This window comes from Magnolia sinica, chromosome 19 (genome assembly GCF_029962835.1).
Source record: "Magnolia sinica isolate HGM2019 chromosome 19, MsV1, whole genome shotgun sequence".
Taxonomy (NCBI): domain Eukaryota; kingdom Viridiplantae; phylum Streptophyta; class Magnoliopsida; order Magnoliales; family Magnoliaceae; genus Magnolia; species Magnolia sinica.
Genome location: NC_080591.1, coordinates 55,481,158 through 55,489,564, shown reverse-complemented (window position 1 = coordinate 55,489,564; position 8,407 = coordinate 55,481,158). Strand labels below are relative to the sequence as shown.

At 35.3% G+C, this 8,407-nt stretch overlaps 1 long non-coding RNA gene across 1 annotated transcript; it reads left to right on the top strand.

Moving 5' to 3' along the window:
• Window positions 1-6,768: 6,768 nt before the first annotated feature.
• Window positions 6,769-7,921, top strand: LOC131235255 (uncharacterized). Its single transcript, XR_009166022.1, has 4 exons — window positions 6,769-6,847; window positions 6,927-7,019; window positions 7,092-7,196; window positions 7,300-7,921. It is a non-coding gene; the product is annotated as an uncharacterized LOC131235255 (long non-coding RNA).
• The last annotated feature ends 486 nt before the right edge of the window (window positions 7,922-8,407 follow it).

The window sequence follows — 8,407 nt, the reverse complement described above, 5'->3', positions numbered from 1 at the left end:
AAAATTAAAATTTATAATTACCAAAAATAGCGAAATTCTAACTCTAATAAAAATCCTAATTCTACTAAAACTCTTCCAAAGCTTAATTTCTAAAAATAAAAATTTCAAATAAACTTTAGCTAAAAAAAAGTCATATCATGATTAAAAGTTATTTCTAAAAAAGAAGAAAAATGTAAAACTCCAAAAATAAGAAAATATTCTAAAAATCAGAATCACTAAAAATAATAATTTTTTCTTAAAATTTTTGTTTTTGAGCTGAAAGCGCCTGTTTTCTGGCAAAATAGATAGATACAACCCACTTCGTGGGTTGGTTCACCTCGGATGGCATGTTATAGTAAAGATTGATAGGTTGTGCGTCCGGTAACGATATCCGAACTAAAAGTAAGTTATGATAAATTTATGGCTCACCTTCTTATGGTTTAACCTTGCTAGGAATATATTGGTGTCATGACCTACATCATTTATATAGAGCAATCAATATGTAACAAGTAAATGGTAAAGAGTACCTGAGACGAAGAATACTAGAGTTCTGAATTGAAGTTGGATTGCGAGTAGTGGCACATATTGCACATGTAACAAATTGGCATGTACCGCACATGTGAGCACTTAAAGATGGGTGGTTTTACATATAGTGCATGTGGCACATTGGTACTTGCATGGTGCTTTAAGATTGACTTGGCACATGTGGCACACATATGAGTACTAGACTGGACACTTGCATATGTGGTGCACTATAAGGTAGCTGGTAACACATTCACACATGTCGTACATTCACACGTCACAAATATGAAGCACTTAAAGAGTGGACATGAGGAAGACGTGGCTCAGTGGCACATGTTGGGGGGGGAGGTGTGGTTTAAAGATGAGGCTGACTTGAGTTGCCCCTAGCACATTTTGGTGTGCAGTACATTATCATGTGGGACACTAAAAATCAGGCAATGAAACATGTGTGGTGCTTTGAGGTAGCACAATGGCACATGTGGGGGCACTTGAAAATGGGAAGTTGCACATGTGGAATACTTAAGAGATGAGTGGTGACACATGTGACTATCAAATGAGGCATTTCATAAAGTGATTGGTCATTTTCTTGGACTCCCTGGAACAATGTCTTTTAAGTATGGATAAGGAAACAGTTAAAGGGCATTTATTTATTTTTTAGAAAAATGAGGAGTGAAACTAACCAAATGTTTTATTTTATTATTTTTAACTTATAAAAACAAACAATAAAAATACTATTCTCATGTAAAAGGCTTTTTCAGTTTTTTTTTTTTTTTCCCATGATCCAGGCCAATGTTCAAAACTACTTTTTTTTGGGCATGGTCACACTACAATAAAAAGGGGTATAAACGGCATTTGCGCTACACTTTTATTGGCGTTATGTAAGACCTAACAACAAATATCGAACCATATAAAAAAACCAATTGGCCAGTGCGACTCTCTCCTATTTCCTACCCGTCTCTCTCTCTCTACAACTCCACGACTCTCTCCTATTTCCTACTCGTTCTCTCTCTCTCTGCAACTCCACAACTCTCTCCTTCCCTCTCTCCTCTTTCTCTCTCACGGCTACTTTGGGATCTCTCCAGCTGCAGCAACCTGCTTTGGGATCTCACCGTGGTATCTAGATCTGCTACTCTCTTGTTTCCTAGGGTTTTGGATCTATTTTCTGCACTCTGCTGCAGTTCGGTCTTCTGATGCTGGTGAATCTCAGATTCTCAAGTATGATATAATGCTTTTCTCATCTTATTGTTGCTTTCTGAAATTTAGAATACTTGATTAGGAATTGGTTTATTGAATACAAATCCCTAATTAGGGATTTGCGTTGTCGAATCCATTTTTAGGGATTTGCATTGTCGAATCCATTTTTAGGAATTTGCATGGTCGAATCCTTAATTTAGAAGTGCTTATTACATCTACAGATTCTCGAATCAGGGTTGTTGATGATGTTGATCTGATTCATAAGAGGTTATAGAGAATCCCTCTCTCCCTTTCAGCTAGTTGTAATATTTTCATTTATCCTTGCTCTAATATAGGTATGCTATTGGATATTCCATTTTCGCATAAAGCCCTAGGGCTTCATGTCTCTTCATCTCCTTCCCCATTCACTATGTTTTGATGAAGCCTCGATCTGTGGCTGAGATTCCTAAAACCCAAATGCAAGGACTGATTTGAATGTGTGCAGATCTATTCTCTGAATTTTGCAACGATTTTGGGTAACGTAGTTGAGTTTTTTAAAATAACCATTTATTCTCTTTTTCTCTGAATTTTTAGTTTTTGTTTTCTTTTGTTCTCTCTGTTTTGTTTTTTTTTTAAATCTCATTTGGTTACGTAATTTGGGGCTTCTAATTCCCAATTGGAGGTTTGAATTGTTCATTTTAGTTTTGCTGAATTTTTAGTGTGTTTTTCAAGTCTTTTATCTGGTTTGAAATATGCATGTTAACCATTTGAAGAAATGCTTCAACCAAGACCCCTTTCAGTTATTTTGAATGTTTTAGCTAAGTTGTATATCAATCTTTTGTAGGGTGCATGCCATTAGATACTATATTAGTAAATTTTACAAGTGTATGTATGTCTTCACTGGCTCGATCAGGAAATATCCTCTGTCCAATGTGACATATGGATGCGATATCTGGTCATTCGTCTACTGCACCCCAACATTATATACCATGGGCTAATCCAGCCATCAGGTGGACCATTTTACATATGAAAGAAGAAATGGACAACTAAAAAATAAAAATTAAAAAAGGATTAATGCTCCTCATTCAACATCCATATGTAGCCCAATCAATGCTTTGTGGTATTGAACCATATAAATGAATTGTCATTCATAAGTTTGTGGGTGGGCCATCATGTGGTGTATCTTTCATCAAACTCATTAATCAAATGTAACTCAACAGAGTGAAGAGAAGATACAAAAATCAGCCTAAAAAGCTCGAGTGAGCCACATCAAATGAATTTAGTGGTTTTGTGAGCAATTTTACACTGTTCACATTGGTGTGGTCCATATAAGAATTTTAACGGGCTGATATTTTGTACGCATAGTTCAAATAATAATGAATCATACCTAATAGGCATAGTAGATTTTACATTACACTACATGATGGATCCCACAAAGTATTCCTCATTTTTTCTTCTCGTGGGCTACACAAGGAGAAGAGGAGATGCCACAGGCTGCCCCATTAAAAGAAGTGGGCTGAAGTTTCTTGATCAGTGAATAGAACTTGCATCAGTTATAAACTCTGAATATCCTAGGATTGGCTTTCATAAATTCCAAGATATTTGAGACTTGCAGCCATCACCTTGCCCTTGACTGACAGGATTGGACCCACCTTCATGTGTGGATATCCTATTTTTAGCATCCACGCTCACAATCAGAGACCGATGGTCCTGCAAACTACACTAGGCTCGTATGGGCAAGACTACAGAGATAGTTCACCATCATTCTGTCCAAATTGAGGAAGCACTGTCCACAGATAAAGATAAACTACCCAACCAACTGGAGTTTAGAAGGAACCAGCTGAAAAATAAATGTTTAGGTGTTCCAAAAGGAGGTTTTGATTTAGGAAAATATCAAGCTCGTGGACAATCAATATTAAGAGAAATCGAGTAAGAAAGTTCAATGAATCTAGTGTGTACTATGACTTTTACCTTTTCTTTTTTACTTACACACACATGCAAGTGGGCTTGGTATTTGTATTTGCCGCTGTACATGTAGCATTCATGCATTGTGTGAGACATCCATATTTGATGGTTAGCACTGTTATTACATATAGCTTGATGGTTAGCACTGTTATTTACTTGCAAAGAGTCAGTCTCAATCCAAAAATCAACATTAAAATAGAAAACTACAAGTTTTGCAAGTAAAGAGAATCCTTAAAGCTTCACATTGATTTACCCAAGACTTAAAAAGGACTGTCAACTGATTAACATCCTTTTAGTGGGCATTGCTACAATTCTCTATTTGTTGTTCTGTCATTTTTGGTGCTTAATGGAGAGCAAAACTAAAAGTTGTTGTCCATATGTTAAATTTCCAAACAAATTTTCAAGTTCTATGTTAGTATCTTCTAGAATTTCAGCTGTAGATTTTTTTTTCCCTTTTTAGATGAAATTCAACATGATCTTCCAAATTGTATATCTTTGATTCTTAGAACCAATACAAGCAATCTCTTCCTACATAGCTCTACAAAGTAAGTCAGCGGGTTTCTCTTCATTTGTTTGCCAGGTATTATTCATCAATCTCTTCCATAAATAATTGATCTTGCTTAATTTATATTATTATCACTTCATTTATATATTTTCCTAGAGAGTAGAGGCCCAACTTGTAACTCCTCAGAACCCGCTCTGCTGTAAGATATTACGGTCTATGACGGTTCCCAGCAGGTTAAGTTGCAAGTTATTATATAGAGTTGGTTGGATATCTTTTATTTTTGTAAATGTTGTTAATAGTTAGTTAGATGATGAATGATACTTGTGATTGTGAATGATAATAAATAACTTATTATATATATATATGTATGTATGTATGTATGTATGTATATATGTATGTATGTTATCCTTGGAGGATTTATTTTTTAAGGGGACATGATATTCTTGCAGCCTATGGTATGGTGCCTCAATATTGCTCGTATGTTACTAGTATGTAGTAGATATTACTAGGTTAATTTATTAAAACAAAATTCATTTCTTTAGTTTAAAATTCATTCGTTATTATTTAGTTAGATGATGAATGTCAATTGTGTTTAATTATGTAATTGTTTAAGTATAGGACAATTAGTTGCCCATTTAAGAATTTTTATGTGGCCAAGCATAGATATAGTGTACTTTTGAAGGCATAAAAATTCTCAAATTGTCCAACGTTTGGACAATTCAAGGTTGGATAGATTAGAATGCTTTCGGTTACCTGATTTAAATGCACATGTTAGTTCTGCGTTGTATCTGTCCTTTTCTCTCTCGTTACGTTTCTTATATTTATTTCTAATGTCAAATATCCTCACATTATGTGGATACTTGACATGGGAATCAAATGCAAGATCAACATATTTTGAGAGACATGGGGAGATGCTGCCGGAATTTCAGTGTGGGCATTTAAATGGGAACATGAAAGTATTACAATCTATCGAGCCTTGGATGAGTGACTGATTTAGTTAGTCAGTTAAAGATACCATTAGAGATTCTATTAGATGTCTAAATCGTTGTTGCTTGTGGGGTGAGCAATAATGGTGCTTGTTTCATTATAATTTGTCTCTTTAGTACTCTTTCTTAAATTTCTCTTATACCCATTCTAGTTTATCTCTCCTAAGAAGCTTTGTCGGGCTCACATTGTATTTCAACTAACTTGTCGAAGTATCTGAGGAACATAGTGATGGATAAGAGTTGGATTCATTTGTCAAGGTATCTCAGTAACTTCACCTTCCAGTTGTTGTGGCCCAATGGTTAAGATGCATTGTTTGATATGTCCTCCAATTACATTGAATGATTTAGGGTAAGCAATGCATACGTAAGTGGAGCTAAGGAATTCCTAGACTTTACATTTACAAATACAAGTGATATAGGGAGGATCCTATGTCCATATAAGAACTGCAATAACAACTTCTGGGTATCTTGACAAGAAGCATACGATCATATTGTGTGTGATAGATTTAATACGAGTTATACTCATTGGCATTTTCATGGGGAAGCCACGTCTTCTTCTATGCCTAATCTGGATCCAAACGATGATATGTACGAATTGTTACAGATGATACTGAGTTTTCTGATCATGATGGAAATGACATTATGTACAATAATTAATTTCTTATACACTAGATTGTCCTAAAGTATGAAAGAGAAATTCACATGCCTTTTTTCATATGGTTGAGTTATTATTATTTTCACATGTTCATTTATTTTCATTGTCTAGACATATGCTTCTGTTTTAGCTTGATATGATGATTTTGGAATATGTTCCATTAATAATGGGATTCACAATTTGTGCGGTTTGTATATTTCAATATGCAACTGTCCACAAATCAAGTTGTTCATTTTATGAATCTCCATTTAAATGAGAAATATTTGATTATCAGATTGTCATATTGCTAGATATATATAGGTGTTAAACATGAGTACTAGACGCAGGGTTATGTAATTTGTAGGCCCTATGACTGATAGCACCAGCCATCCTCAGCTGCCCCAAACTAATGTTGGTCTTGCCCAACCTTAGCTGCCTCAGGCTACTAGTGGTATAACAAAATGTGCTCTTCTCTCGTGGACAATATGAGTTTTACCGTGTAATTTGCTTTTGTTAATTAGTTTTATATATATCATTGTGATTTTATTCAACAAATTCAACATCCAAGAAAATAAAGACTCGAGGCCCCACATGATCCTTTGATGTTTGGAAAATGCGTGAAGGTCAACGGATTTCTATTTCCGTCAATGATCTAGGGCAGCCCGATTGTGACAATGCTAGTAAGCTGACAAATTTCATAGGGACAATAGTACGCAATGGGGTATATGCTCCCCTTACATTTAATGATTGGAGGGCGGTGCCAAATGCGAAGAAAGATGATATGTGGGGGCTTGTTACGGTAATGGTTACGATGCTTTTTTTTTTTTTTAGTTTTTTTTTGTTCATTATGTGATTGTCCACTTTTAACATGTGATGCAGTCCAAGTTTGAGTTTAACGGTAATGCTAAGGCTTGGGTGTTGAAGTCACTTGGTAAAAAATGGAGGGAATGGAAGGACAAGCTGAAGAAACTCCACTACTCTTCTCATGAGACTGATGAGGAGCAGCTCACAGATCTTGATGAACAGGTCCAAGAGGATCAATGGAAGACTCTCATTCAGTTTTAGAACTCTGAAGGGGGGAAGGTATGCCTCATTCAATTATAGAATTATACAAAATCTTTTGTTAATATCTTATAAATTACTGTTGGTGTGTCACATATAGGTTCGTTCTAAAAAAAATAAAGAGAATCGGAAGAAACAATTGATTAACCACGCGGCAGGCTCGAAGAGTTTTGCGCGAATACATGAGGAAGAGGTAAATTTTATTAATAACCTGACCAACCATGTTAGTACATTTGTATTATATAACTTGTTTGCATAATAATAGAGGAAAAAGGCCAATGGGGAGGATCTGATCCGGGTAGATATGTTTATCTTGACTCATACATGCAAAGATAGAAAGCTTGTGGATGAGGCCTCATCAGTAATAATGGTATGTTAATGTATTTACATGTAAGAAGAGCTTCATATAAATGTGCAGCAATAGCTAGAATATTTACACATTAACTGTTACCATGTGATAATTATTATTGCAGACAAAACTCAATGAAGAAATATCTCAGCAACCCAGGGCCTCACAGAGTAGCACGGTAAGGAATGATCTATTATCTCAAGTCATGGGAGAAGAGAAGTATGGTCATGTCCGCACTTATGGGTTAGGACCATCTCCATCTGATTTGTGGGGTGCAACATCCAGCTAACAAAGGATGGCTTCCATTGATCAGAGGAGAGATGAAAGATATAAGGAACTACATGCTGATATAGTCTCTCTTAAAGAAAATATAGCTGCACTCTCATCCTCAAGAGAAGCTGAAATGTCATCCCTTAAAGAAACTATGGTTGAAATCTCATCCGCAAGAGATGTTGAAATTTCTTTCTTGAAAGAAACTCTGATGAAATTGATAGCCACTATAAATAATGCAAACAATAACCCACCCACAGTATTTGGTGTTGCAGTTAGTTCTAACATGAACCAACCGTCCTCATCATCAAGCCATTGGGTGACCTCTTGGGTAATTATATTATATACATGTATTTATTTACATATGCACTATGTCCTAGATTATATATAGTTTAGTTGGTATATAATGATTGATATTGATTTATCATTTGCAAAAACACTCGACGAATAAGGGGAATACCACGAGTTGCACTAGTACTGGGGTAATTCCTTATACCAAGTGAATAGTTCTTTTATTATATTTTGATATTATTGTGTTCTTAATTATATGTGGTATACGGATGGGTGTTTATTCAATACAATGCAGATTGTCAAATAGTAAATTTTATTTTGTAGGATGTGACTAGAGTTCTTCTTAAAAGTATCGTCAAACCTGGGGTTACTATTGCTAAAGGAATTATTTTGAGCAAGGATCCGCTCATAAAAGTAGGGGGCACGAACTTGGAATTGATTTTTGGGAAGTATTAATTCATGTGGCAATAGTACGGGAGGAGGTTTTGATAAGACCTTATGGATGATATAAAACAATTGGGGATGCTACTGGAACGAATATTGTTTGGCCCTCTATTATGTGTAAGGTCAGATTTTTTTTTCCATATACAATAAAATTTCTTGTACAAGAATACGAGTACTAATTAATTTCTTTTTATTGTTTTGTTTTGCAGGTTTAAGGAGAGATGGAT